At 39.3% G+C, this 13,476-nt stretch overlaps 1 long non-coding RNA gene across 1 annotated transcript in view; it reads left to right on the top strand.

The window, feature by feature from the left end:
• LOC111749361 (uncharacterized) overlaps positions 1 to 13,248 on the top strand; it is a 188,203-nt gene extending 174,955 nt beyond the window's left edge. The window contains exon 4 of the long non-coding RNA XR_010320855.1: positions 12,342 to 13,248. This is a non-coding gene — a long non-coding RNA (uncharacterized LOC111749361). The remainder of the gene's footprint in view (positions 1 to 12,341) is intronic.
• Positions 13,249 to 13,476: the final 228 nt, after the last annotated feature.

Genomic DNA, 13,476 nt, shown 5'->3' with positions numbered 1-13,476 from the left:
TGCCTTCCAGGTTTCTCCATGTTATGAAGTAGTTCACAGATTCGTCACTGTTCTTTATCGATGTGTAGTATTCCATTGTGTGAATATACCATAATTTATTTATCCATTCATCCATTGATGGGCACCTTGGTTGGTTCCATCTTTTTGCTGTTGTAAACAGTGCTGCAGTAAACATAGATGTGCATATATCTATTTGTGTAAAGGCTCTTATTTCTCTAGGATATATTCCGAGGAGTGGGATTGCTGGGTTGTATGGTAGTTCTATTTCTAGCTTTTTAAGGAAGCGGCAAATTGATTTCCAAAGTGGTTGTATACCATTTTACATTCCCACCAGCAGAGTATAAGTGTTCCAGTCTCTCCACAGCCTCTCCAACATTTATTATTTTCTGTGTTTTGGATTAATGCCAGCCTTGTTGGAGTGAGATGGAATCTCATTGTAGTTTTGATTTGCATTTCTCTAATGGCTAATGATCAAGAGCATTTCCTCATGTATCTGTTAGCTGCCTGAATGTCTTCTTTAGTGAAGTGCCTGTTCATATCCTTTGCCCATTTTTTAATTGGGTTGTTTGTCTTTTTGTGGTTGAGTTTTAGCAGAGTCATGTAGATTTTAGAGATCAGGTGCCGGGCGGAGATGTCTTAGCTGAAAACTTTTTCCCAGTCTGTAGGTGGTCTTTTTACTCTTTTGGTGAAGTCTTTAGATGAGCATAGGTGTTTGATTTTTAGAAGCTCCCAGTTATCTGGTTTCTCTTCGTCATTTTTAGTAATGTTTTGTATTCTGTTTATGCCATGTATTAGGTCTCCTAATGTTGTCCCTATTTTTTCTTCCATGATCTTTATCTTTTTAGATTTTATGTTTAGGTCTTTGATCCATTTGGAGTTAGTTTTTGTGCATGGTGTGTGGTATGGGTCCTGTTTCATTTTTTGCAGATGGATATACAGGTACGCCAGCACCTTTTGTTAAAAAGACTATCTTCTCCCCAATTAACTGACACTGGGCCTTTGTCAAATATCAGCTGCTCATATGTGGATGGATTTATATCTGGATTCTCAATTCTGTTCCATTGGTCTATGTGTCTGTTGTTGTACCAGTATCAGGCTGTTTTGACTACTGTGGCGGTATAATTGGTTCTAATATCAGGCAGAGTGAGTCCTCTCACTTTGTTCTTTTTTAGTAATGCTTTACTTATCCACGACTTTTTTCCCTTCCATATGAAGTTGGTGATTTGTTTCTCCATCTTTTTAAAAAATGTCATTGGAATTTGGATCGGAAGTGCATTGTATCTATAGATGGCTTTTAGTAGAATGGACAATTTTACAATGTTGTCTTCCTATCCATGAGCAAGGTATGTTTTTCCAATTACGTAGGTTCCTTTTGTTTTTTTGCAGTAGTACCTTGTAGTTTTCTTGGTATAGCGGTTTTAGTTTTTGGTGAGGTTTATTCCTAAGTATTTTATCTTCTTGGGGGCTGCTCTGAATGGTATTCATTTGATGATTTCCTCTTCAATGTTCTTTTTGTTGATATAGAGGAATCAACTGATTTTGTACGTTTATACTGTAACCTGAAACTCTGCTGAACCCTTCTATTTTAATAATTTTCTTGAGGATTCCTTAGGATTTTCTGTGTATAAGATAATGTCGTTGGAAAATAGAAATAATTTTACTTTTTCCTTACCAATCTGGATGCCCTTTATTTCTTTGTCTAGCCCAGTTGCTCTGGCTAGGACCTCTAGCACAAGGTTGAATAAGAGCTGTGATAAAGGGGATTCTGGTCTGTTTCCCCTTCTCAAGGGAAATGCTTTCAGGCTCTCTCCATTTAGGATGATGTTGGGTATTGGCTTTGTACTAATACCCTTTATTATGTTGAGGAATTTTCCTTCTATTCCTATTTTGCTGAGAGTTTTTATCATGAGTGGGTGTTGGACTTTGTCAAATGCCTTTTCTGTATCAATTGATAAAATTATTTGGTTCTTGTCTTTTTTTATGTGGTGGATTACATTAATTGTTTTTCTAATATTGAATCAACCTTGCATACCTGGTATAAATCCCACTTGATAATGGTGGATTATTTTTTTGATACGTTGTTGAATTCTATTGGCTAGAATTTTGTTGAGGATTTTTGCATCTATGTTCATGAGGGATATAGGTCTGTAATTTTCTTTTTTTTGTGTTGTCTTTAGCTGGTTTTGGTATCAGGGTTATGCTGGCTTCAGAGAAGGAGTTAGGTTGTATTCCGTCCTTTTCCATGCTTTGAAATACCTTCGGTAGTAGTGGTAAGTCTTCCCTGAAAGTTTGGTAGAACTTTGCAGTGAAGCCGTCAGGTCCAGGGCTTTTTTTTGTTGGGAGTGTTTTGATTACATTTTCAATCTCTTTTTTTGTTATCGGTCTATTTAGTTGTTCTACTTCAGTGTGTGTTAGTTTAGGTAGGCAGTGTGTTTCTAGGAATTCATCCATTTTTTCTAGGTTTTCAAATTTGTTAGAGTACAATTTTTTGTAGTAATTTGATATGATTGTTTTAATTTCAGTTGCATGTGTTGTGATATGGCCCATCCCATTTCTTATTCGGGTTATTGGTTTCTTTTCCTGTATTTCTTTAGTCAGTCTGGCCAGTGTTTTATCAATTTTGTTAATTTTTTTCAAAGAAGCAGTTTTTGGCCTTGTTAACTCTTTCAATTGTTTTTCTGTTCTCTAATTCATTTAATTTTGCTGTACTTTTTATTTTTTGCTTTCTTCTGGTGCCTGACAGTTTCTTTTGTTGCTCTCTTTCTCTTTGTTCAAGTTGTAGGAACGGTTCTTTCATTTTGGCTCTTCTTTAATATGTGTGCCTTTATTGATATAAATTGACCTCTGAGCACTGCTTTCACCGTGTCCCAAAGGTTTTCATAGGAAGCGTTTTCAGTCTCGTTGAATTCTGTGAATTTCTTTATTCCCTCCTTAAGGTCTTCCATAACCCAGTCTTTTTTGAGCAGGGTATTGTGCAGTTTCCAGGCATTTGATTTCTTTTCCCTGGTTTTTCTGTTATTGATTTTTACTTTTACGGTCTTTTGTTCAGAGAAGATGTTTTGTAATATTTCAGTGTTTTGCATTCTGCAAAGGCTTGTTTTATGACCTAATATGTGATCTATTCTAGAGAATGTTTCATGTGCACTAAAAAAAAAATTATACTTTGCAGCTGTTGGGTGGAGTGTTCTGTATAAGTCTATGAAGTGAAGTTGTTTAATTGTAACAATTAGATCTTCTGTGTCTCTATTGAGCTTCTGACTGCATTTCCTACCCTTCACCGAGAGTGTTGTGTTGAAGTCTCCTACCATAATTGTGGAGGTGTCTATCTCACTTTTTAATTCTGTTAACGTTTGTTTTATGAATGTTGCGGCTCTATCATTGGGTGCATAAATATTTAATATGGTTGTATCTTCCTGGTAAATTGTCCCTTTAATCATTACGTAGTGTCCTTCTTTATCCTTTGTGGTGGATTTAACTTTAAAGTCTGTTTTGTTGGAAATTAATATTGCCTCTCCTGCTCTTTTTTGATTGTTGTTTGCTTGATATATTTTTATCCGTCCTTTCAGTTTTAGTTTATTTGTGTCTCTAAGTCTAAGGTGTGTCTCTTTTATGCAGCATACAGACTGATCGTGTTTTTTTATCCAGTCTGCAACTTTCTGTCTCTTTATTGGTGAATTTAGTCCATTTACATTAAGTGTAATTATAGGTAAGTATGAGTTTAGTGCTGTCATTTTGTTGCCTGTTTTTGACAATTTCATTTTTCCATTTACTTTTTTGTGTTGAGTTTTCTTTGTAGAATGTGTGTTCCTCCCTTTTATAGTAGTTGAATTTATTTTGCTGAGTCGTTATGTTTATCTTGGTTTTTATTTTGAAGTATGGAATTGTTAGACCTCATTGTGGTTACCTTAATATTTACCCCAGTTTGACTAAGTAAAAACCTAACTTGTTTCACCCCATATCACCTTGGTTTCCTCTGCATATGTAAGATCTATGCCTCCTGTATTTAGTCCCTCTTTTTTGACTGTTGTAATCTTTTACATAATGACATCAATGATTCCCTGTTTTGAGTAATTTTTTTTTTAATTAATCTTATTTTGTTTTTGTGATTTCCCTATCTGAGTTGATATTAGGATGTTTTGTTCTGTGACCTTGTATTGGTATCTGATATTATTGATTTTCTGACCAAAGAATTTCCTTTAGTAATTCTTGCAGTTTTGGTTTGGTTTTTGCAAATTCTCTAAGCTTGCGTTTATCTGTAAATATCTTAATTTCACCTTCATGTTTTAGAGTTTTGCTGGATATATGATTCTTGGCTGACAGTTTTTCCTCTTTGAGTGCTATATATATGTCATCCCATTGCCTTCTTGGCTGCATGGTTTCTGCCGAGTAGTGCAAACTTATTGATTCTCCTTTGTAGGTAACTTTTCGTTTATCCTTGGGTGCTTTTAAAATTTTCTCGTTATCTTTGGTTTTGGCAGGTTTGATGATATGTCTTGGTGATTTTCTTTTGGGATCTATCTTGTATGAGGTTCGAGAAGCATCTTGGGTAGATACCTTTTCATCTTTCACGATGCCAGGGAATTTTTCTGCCATCAGATCTTCCACTATTCTCTCTGTATTTTCTGTTACCCCTCCCTGTCTGGAACTCCAGTCACACGCAAATTATTCTTGATAGAGTCCCCCATGATTCTTAGGGTTTCTTCGTAGTTTTAAATTCTATTATCTGATTTTTCTTCAACTATATTTGTGTCAGTTGTCTTATCTTCCAGCTCCCCCACTCTGCATTCCAGTTCCTCGAGTCTGCTCCTCTGACTTCCTATTGAGTTGTCTGATTCTGTGACTTTATTGTTAATCTTTTGGATTTCTGAATGCTATCTCTCTATGGATTCTTACAGCTTATTAATTTTTTCACTATGTTCTTGAATGATCTTTTGGATTTCTTCAACTGCTTTATCCGTGTATACCTTGGTTTTTTTGTAGATTGCCTTATTTCATTTGTGAGGTCATTCCTGATGTCTTGAAGCATTGTGTATACAATTTTTTTTTTATTCTACATTTGGCAATTCTAGGAATGTATCTACATCCGGGAATGATTTTGATTCTTTGATTTGGGGGTTTGTAGAAGCAGTCATGGTCTGCTTCTTCATGTGATTTGATGTCGACTGCTGTCTCTGAGCCATCTATAAGATTTTGTAATATTTTCTTTTGTATTTGCTCACTGAGTCTTGTTGTTTTGTTTTGTTACAATACACCCACATGGGCTACTAGATTGTGGTATCGTGATTGCTGTAGCTTTTGAATCACTTACGTCCTATTACCAGCTTGCCTGAGCTGTTACCAGGTATATAAGTGTATGAGCCCATTCACTATTCTTGAATAGAATCAGCTCAGGTGTCCTGATAGCTGGTCACCTAGTGTGTGGTGTAGGCTCTCACCTATTATCTTAGAGGAGTAGTGGTGATGGTTGTATGTGCCAGTTTCTATTAGTGGCAGGGGGTCACATTTCGAGGAGGGCAGGATGCTGACAGCCTTCCTTCAAGTGTCAGTGAGGTAGGTGTGGCTCTATTCTCTAGAGTGCTCTGGTGGGTGAGCTCTGCAGCTGTATCTTAGGCACCCAATGCTTGGGTAGATGTCACTATTCTCAGACCCCTCTAGCAGGTGGCTAGGTGGTGTGGGTGGAGTTTCAGCCTTCTTTTCGCTGGTGTGGACCAGTGAGGGCTCTGTTTAATAGGTACAGAGGTATCTGACCTCCAAAACTTGCCTTTCCACTGCTGAGCTAAAACAATTATGGTCAGATCTCTATCAGAATTGCCTTTGCATTGTAATAGCCACCTAGTTACCTGTAGGGTGAAAGCCAAAGACTATGGGTCTCTTAATGCCTGGATGGAGCTGATTCTGTATTGTTATTCCAGTTTAGGGAAGTCAGGGAAGGATTTTTTCTTTGATTGTTAAATGGTACTTTTCTCAGGCCAGGAGAATGGGTTAGAAAAGAAAGAAGAAAAAAAAATCGAGCAGTGCACTTCACTCTCTGGCACAGGGAATTCCAGTCTTAACGAAGCTGGCTGGGGCAATGAGGGGTGGAATCAGATATATAGAAGAGAGTAGCCTGGCAAAATATACAAAGTTACTTATGTTGTTTGGTGAGGACTGTTTTTTCTGAGGTTCCAGAGCATTGTGTAGCTTGCGTGTGCTGGCTGTATCCCTGCTGAGACTGTCCCAGAGGGTTAGGGTTGCATTCATGCTCACACCATCTCAGGAAGCCACAATCAGCTCCCCCACACTTAGTCCAACACCCAGCACCAAGGTTTCCTTTCTGGGGCGCTGCACTCCAGGCTCCAAAACCAGTTGCTGCTTCCCCGTGGTTTTTCATTTCCCTGCCAGCCGCGTCTGTGTGGAGCCTGCGTGTGCTGCCTGGGTCCCCTCTGAGGTTGGTCCTGAGGTTAGGCCTACATCCGTGCTTCCCTGTCTCAGTAAGCCACAATCAGTCCCACCACTCTGACACCAGGAAACCGGTAGGGCTCAAGGCTGTGGTGTGGGACACTGGCTCCGGAAGCGGTCGTTGCTGCAGTGTGGCTTTTCACTCCCCTGTCACTCAGGTCAACTCCTTAGTTCTGTGTTTGATGGTCAGGGTTTGTAGATTGTCCTTTATGTAATTAATTCACTTGTTTTTTCAAGTCTTTGTTTCAAGAGGGATAAGCGGAAGCTTCTACCTAGTCAGCCATCTTGGTCCTGCCCCCGCGTCTGCCTCTTTATGTGATTTGATGTTGACTGTTGTCTCTGAGCCATCTATAAGTTATTGTATTAGTTTATTTTATGCTTGCTTTTTGTATCCTAGCTTCTTCCTTTGTTTAGTTTTGGTATACCCAGATAAGCTGCTTGAGTGCGTTAGGTTGATTATTTTCACCTTTGAAGCTCTAATGTACTATCACCAGATGGCTAGCACTGTTACCAGGCATATGAGCCTAGGAGTTCATTTATTTTTCTTGTATGCATTCAACTCAGGTGCCCAGGTAGTTGGTCATAAAGTGTGTGGTACAGGCTCTGCCCTACAGTCTTAGAGGGGCAGGGGTTAGTGGTGTAGGCGGAAGTATCTGGCTGCAGTAGGGGGTCAGACTCTGATCAAGGCAGGGGTCTGACAGCTGTCCTCTGAGTGTCTGTGAGGAAAGCACATCCCTGTTCTGTAGAGCACACGGGTGGGTTCTGCAGAAGGGCGATGGGTACCCAATGCTTTTGGTTGTAAGTTCTGGGAGGTACTACTTATCCTTGGAGCCCTGTCACAGGTGGCTAGGTATTGTGGGTGGAGCCACCAGTCCTTAGGCCCCTGATGTGGGTAGGTGAAGACCCTGTTTAATAGGCAAAGCAGTGTCAAACATCAAACACCCATCTTTCCACCGTCCAGCTGAAACAGTTGCAGTCTGGCAACAAGGGCCTATTCTCCTGAAATGGGCCCACACAGGTCCATGCTGGGGTGAAAGGTATTCAAAGCCCATGGACCGTTTGTGCCTGAACAAGAGCTGCTTGTGTCCTGAGCTCCTCAGCTTAATTGAGCTAGCAGATTATCTTTCCCTCAGTTGTGAACTTATACCTTCTTCAAGGACGGAAGAATGGCTCAGAGTGGTACCGGGGCCTATCTCAGGCCCAGGGAAGTTGACAGCCACTGAAACCAGCTTGGGGGTTGGGGGCGTGGTAAAATAAACACAAGTAATTAGCTTTTGCTGAGAGTGCCATTCTTCTCTTGTTCTGGAGGTGTGAGTAGTCTGTGCAACTTGCTGTCTTTCCCTGAGCGAAGCGCCTCTGGAACACTACTGCCAGCCCCACTGCAGTCGCTCCAGGGAATGGTGCCTGAGGGTTCCTGGCTATTCAGGTCCAGTAACTCCTCTCCACTTCCAAATAGTCTCTCCCTCCCCCTGCCGTTGAGTCCATTTTCTAACTTTGCCTTTGATGTTCAGGGCTCCTAGCTTGTCATAAATATAATCGCTTCACTTGTTTTTTTGGGTCTTTTTTGTAAGAGGGTTCACTGGCAGCATCTCCCTACTCTGCCATCTTGGCCTCGCCTCTCTAATATAATCAACAATTTTTTAAAAAAAGAAAGAAAAGAGTGAAACTTGTAGAAACAACAAATAACAGAATGAGATCCACAGAAAAACTAGATATTTGAACTATCAGACAAAGACAGTGAAATAGCTCTATTATGTTCAAAGAAATAAAGGCAAGACTTAGAAATTTGGCAAAAAACTAGAAACTACGAAAAAGATCAACTTAGAAAGTCAACTGAAAACTATAGCTGAAGTTAAAATCTTAATGTATGTATATAACAGCAGATTACAAATGCTGAAGAGAGATTTAGTGAACTGGAAGACATGTTGGAAGAAAATACAGGCATAGACAAAAGGAAAAATATATATAACATAAAAAGGAATAAGATACAGAGAATACAATGAGAATATCTAGCATAAAATACTTTAAGAAGGAAGAAAAAGAATGAGGCAGAAAAACTGAGATCATGGCTGAGAATTTTCCTCAAATGATTAAAGATATCAAGTCACGGATTCTAGAAGACTTACAAAACCCAAACCAAAAAAAAAAAAAAAAAAGAACAAAGCCACTGCTGTCAAGTTGATTCTGACTCAAAGCGACCCTATAGGACAGAGTAGAACTGCCCCGTAGAGTTTCCAAGGAGCGCCTGGTGGATTCGAACTGCTGACCTTTTTTTTGCTTAGCAGCCGTAACGCTTAATCCCTACGCCACCAGGGTTTCCTTATAAGACCCATGTAGGGTAAATACAAAGAAATTCATAGTAGGACTGCTGAAGCTAAAGACAAAAAACCCCACAAAAAGCAAATAATTGAACACTACTAAAAGATTATCTTTAAAGGACAAACAAAGAAACTGACCGATGACTTCTGTACAGAAATAGTGAAAACCGTAAGACAATAAGATGGTATATTTAAATTACAGAGAGAAAATCCATGGCAACCCAGAACTCTATGCTGAGGAAAAACATCCTTCATGAACGAGCAAAGACCTTTTGTTTTCAGACAAACAAAACCTAGATAAGTTAACATCAGCATGCCCACATTAAAGAAAATTCCAAAGGTATTCTTCAAGCAGAAAGAAAATAGGGTGAAAGGCTTAAGATGCAAGAAGGAATGAAAGTTAATGAAATGGGTAAAAATAGAGGATTACTGACTGCATAACATAATAAGAATAGACTTTATTGGGTTTAAAATATGTAAGAAATTAAAATGTATGATAACGACAGCATTTTGACTTTTATGGCTGTATGGTCAGGAAACATGCTGTGTAATATTTTGATGTCTTGGATTCTGTTAATGCTTGCTTTGTGGCCTAATACGTGGTCTATTCTCAAGAATGCTCCATGAGCGTTAGAAAAGAAAGTTTACTTGACTACCGTTGGGTGAAGTGTTATGTTTAAGTCTATGAGATCAAGTTGGCTGATTGTGGTATTTAGATCTTCCGTGTCTTTATTGAGCTTCTTTATGGATATCCTGTCTGTCATCAGAAGTGGTATGTTGAAGTCTTCGACTATTATTGTGGAGCTATTTCTCTTTTCAATGCTGTTTGAGTTTGTTTTATGTATTTTGGAGCCCTGTCATTGGGTATGTAAGTATTTATTATGATTTTGTCTTCCTGGTATATTGACCCTTTAATCATTATATAGTGTATTTCCTTTTCCTTTGTGGCGGATTTTACTTTAAAGCCTGTTTTATCAGAGATTAATATTGCCACTCTTATTTTTTATTGTTGTCTGCTTGATATATATATATATTTCCATTCTTTGAGATTTAGTTTGTTTATGTCTTTGAGTCTATGGTGTGTCTCTTGCAGTCTGCATACAGACGGATCATGTTTTTTAATCCATTCTGCTACTCTCTGTCTCCTTATTGGTGCAATTAAACCATTTACATTTATCGTAATTATTCATAGTTATGAGTTTAGTGCTGTCATTTTCGTCTTTTTTGTGAATGTCTTGTTGACATTTTCCTTATTCCACTTAATTTTCTCTGTTGAGTCGTTGTTCTTTGTGCATTTTCTTTTCATCCTCTTCATTTTTGTTGCCTTTGTATTTACTGCTAATTAATTTTTTCTGTGCTGAATCGTTTTTCTTTTTAGTCTTTCATCTTTTTCCTTGTTGTTGCTTTTGTATTTGCCGAAAATTTATGTTTTCCTTGTTTTAATGTGTAGGATTGTTAGTTTCCTTTGGGTTACCTTAACATTTACCTGTTTTTCTAAATTTAAACCAATCTTTTATTTCTTTATATCGTCTTGACTTCCTCTCCATATGAAAGATCTATGACTACATTATTTAGTCCCTCTTTTTTCTCTTAATGTTGTCATCTTTTACAGATCGATGTGTCTGTTTCTACATTTTCAGTGTTTTAGCTTTGATTTATTTGTGACATCCCTACGTGGGTTGATATCTGGTTGTTCTGTCCCGTGTTCTAGTCTTGGGTTGTTAGCTGATGTTATTGATTTTCTAACTGGAGAACTCCCTTTATTATTTCTTGTTATATTGGTTAGGTTTTTAAAAATTCCCTAAACTTCTGCTTATCTGGAAATGTCCTAATTTCACTGTCACATTTGAGAGACAGTTTTGCTGGATATATAGTTCTTGGCAGGCAATTTTTTTTTTTTTCCTTCAGGGCTTTGTATATGTCCTTCTTGCCTGCATGGTTTCTGCTGAGTAGTCAGAGCTTAGTCTTACTGACCCTTCTTTATAGGTGACTTTTTGTTTATCCCTAGCTACTCTTAAAATTCTCTTTTTATATTTGGTTTTGGCAAACAAGATTATTATATGTCCTGGTGACTTTATCTTGGCATCTACCTTGGGTGGGGTTCAGTAAGCATCTTGGATAGATATCTTCTTATCTTTCACAAGATCAGCGAAGTTTTTAGCCAAGAAGTCTTCAACAATTCTCACTGTGTTTTCTGTTATCCCTCCACCCCCTGCCCCGATTCTAGTGTTCCAATCACTCTTGATAGAGTCCCACATAATTCTTAGAGTTTCTTCAATTTAAAAAAATTACTTTATCTGATTTTTCCTCAAATAAGTTGGCGTCAAGAGCTTTATCTTCAGTCTCACTAATTCTGACTTCCAGTGCCTCAATTCTGCTCCTCTCATTTTCTATTGGGTTGTCTAATTCTGAAATTTTATTGTTACTCTTTTGGATTTGCTTGCTGTCTTTCTATGGATTCTTGCAGCCTGTTACATTTGTCATTATACTCTTGTGTAACTTTCTTAAGTTCCTCTATTGTTTTATCTGTGTGTTCCTTGGCTTATTCTTCGTTTTGCCTGATCTCCTCCTGGATCTCTTGAAGGGCTCGGTCTATTAATCTTTTAAATTCTACCTCCAGTAATTCCTGGAATTTTTTTTCATTTGGAAGTTTTCTTGATTTGTTGTTTTGGGAGCTTCCTGAATCCATCATGGTCTGCCTCTTTATGTTATTTGATGTTTACACTTGTCTCTGAGCCATCAATAAGTTATTATATTCATTTATTTTATGTTTGCATACTGAGTCGGAACCTACTTGATGGCACTGGGTTTGGTTTTGTTGTTGTTGTTGTTGTATTGTGTCCTAGTTTCTTGTTTTATTTTAATATGCCCAAATAGGCTGCTTGGTTGAGCTAGTTTGATTATTGGCACCTTTGAAGCTCTTACATCCTGTCACCAGGTGATCAGAGCTGTTACTAGGTATGTGAGCCTAGGAGCCCTTTTACTTTTCTTGTATGGATTCAGCTCAGTTGTCCACGTAGTCGGTCACCAAGTGTGTGGTGTAGGCTCTCACCTACAGTCCTGCATAGACAGGGTTGATTGGTGTAGGTACAGGTGTCTGGCTACTGTGGGGGGAATGACTGCCCCTGAGTGTCTGGGAGGAAAGCATGTCCCTGTCCCCTAGAGCACATAGGTGTGTGGGTTTTGCAGCCAGACCATGGGCACCCAATGCTGTTGGTTGTAAGGACTGGGATTCACCACTTATTCTTGGACTCCTGAATTGGGTGGCTAGGTGACGTGGGTGGAGCCACCAACCCTCAGGTCACTGATGTGGGTAGGTGAGGACCCTGTTTAATTGGCAGAACATTGTCAAATATCCCGAACCTGCCACTCCACTTTATAGCTGATACAGTTGAAAACAGGCTTCAGGTATATACCCTGTTGTAGTGTGCTAATGAGGGCCTACGCTGTTGACATGGGCCCACACAGGTCTATGCAAGGGTGAAAGGCACTCAGAGTCTTTGGACCCCTTATGTCTGTGCCTTCCCTGAGTTCCTGGCTTAGGGAAGCTGGCAGATTATTTTTTGTTCTTTGTTCCTGCTCCAGGGCATGTGATAGTTCCTACTTCTGGCCCAGGGGACCCAGAAATAGCCAAAGCTGGTCTAAGACTAAAAACAGAGAGGGAGGAAGCAGGTAAATGGGAGAGATGTTCTTCCCAAAGGGGATGATTTTTGATTTGTGTGGCATTTTAAATGCATGTACTTATCTTTTGCCAACTTAGCACCGTTTTTCACTGGTTCTGGGGGCTTGTGTAGACTTTCTACCACTCGGTCTCTTCTGATGTGAAAAACATGTCCCGAGCGTCACTGCTTGTGTCACCGCACATGCTATTCAATCCAGCCTGCAGAGTGCTGGTTTCTGCCGGGTCAGATCTGTCAACGTCTCACTGCTTCTGAACCATATCCCCCTCCCCCTGCCACTAAGTCCAATTCTGTAACTTCACCTTTGATGTTCAGGGCTCCTAGATTGTCATATATAATCGATTTACTTCTCTGGGTCTTTGTTATAAGAGGGGCTACACAAAGCATCTGACTATTCTGCCATCTTGTCCCCACCCCTACAAGAGACATTTTTAATCACATTCCTGAATCTGACACTATCACAGAAACTTATCTCTGAGAAAATGAAATAGGGATGAGGCAGTAGGCAGAACAAACCCGTTGGGTTGGAGTCGATTCTGATGCATAATGACCCTATAGGTCAGAGTAGAACTGCCTCATAGGGTTTTCAAGGAGCGGCTGTTGCATTTGAACTACTGGGCCAGAGTATATTCGGAGCACTGGTGGTGCAGTGGTTAAGAACTCAGCTGCTAACCAAAAGCTTGGCAGTTTGAATACATTAGCTGCTCCATGGAAACCCTATGGGGGCAATTCTACTCTGTCCTATAGCGTTGCTATGTGCTGAAATCCATTCACCAGCAATGGGTTTGGTTTTTTGGTTTACACGCCTACGTGAGTAAAATTTGTCTTGAATCTCTAAACTTAATTCTAATGTAAGAATGAAATTGTAGCACTTCTCCATAAAGGTTTATCTTAAGTCATCAGGATAAAAACCAAACCCACTGCCGTCGAGTCGATTCTGACTCATCCTGCCCCTATAGGACAGAGTAGAACTGCCCGATAGAGTTTCCAAGGAGCGCCTGGTGGATTTGAACTGCCGTCCTCTTGGTTAGCATTCGTAG

The sequence above is a fragment of the Loxodonta africana genome, unplaced genomic scaffold (assembly GCF_030014295.1).
Source record: "Loxodonta africana isolate mLoxAfr1 unplaced genomic scaffold, mLoxAfr1.hap2 scaffold_88, whole genome shotgun sequence".
NCBI lineage: Eukaryota > Metazoa > Chordata > Mammalia > Proboscidea > Elephantidae > Loxodonta > Loxodonta africana.
The sequence above is the reverse complement of the archived record's forward strand: the minus strand, read 5'-3'. Positions and strand labels throughout refer to the sequence as shown.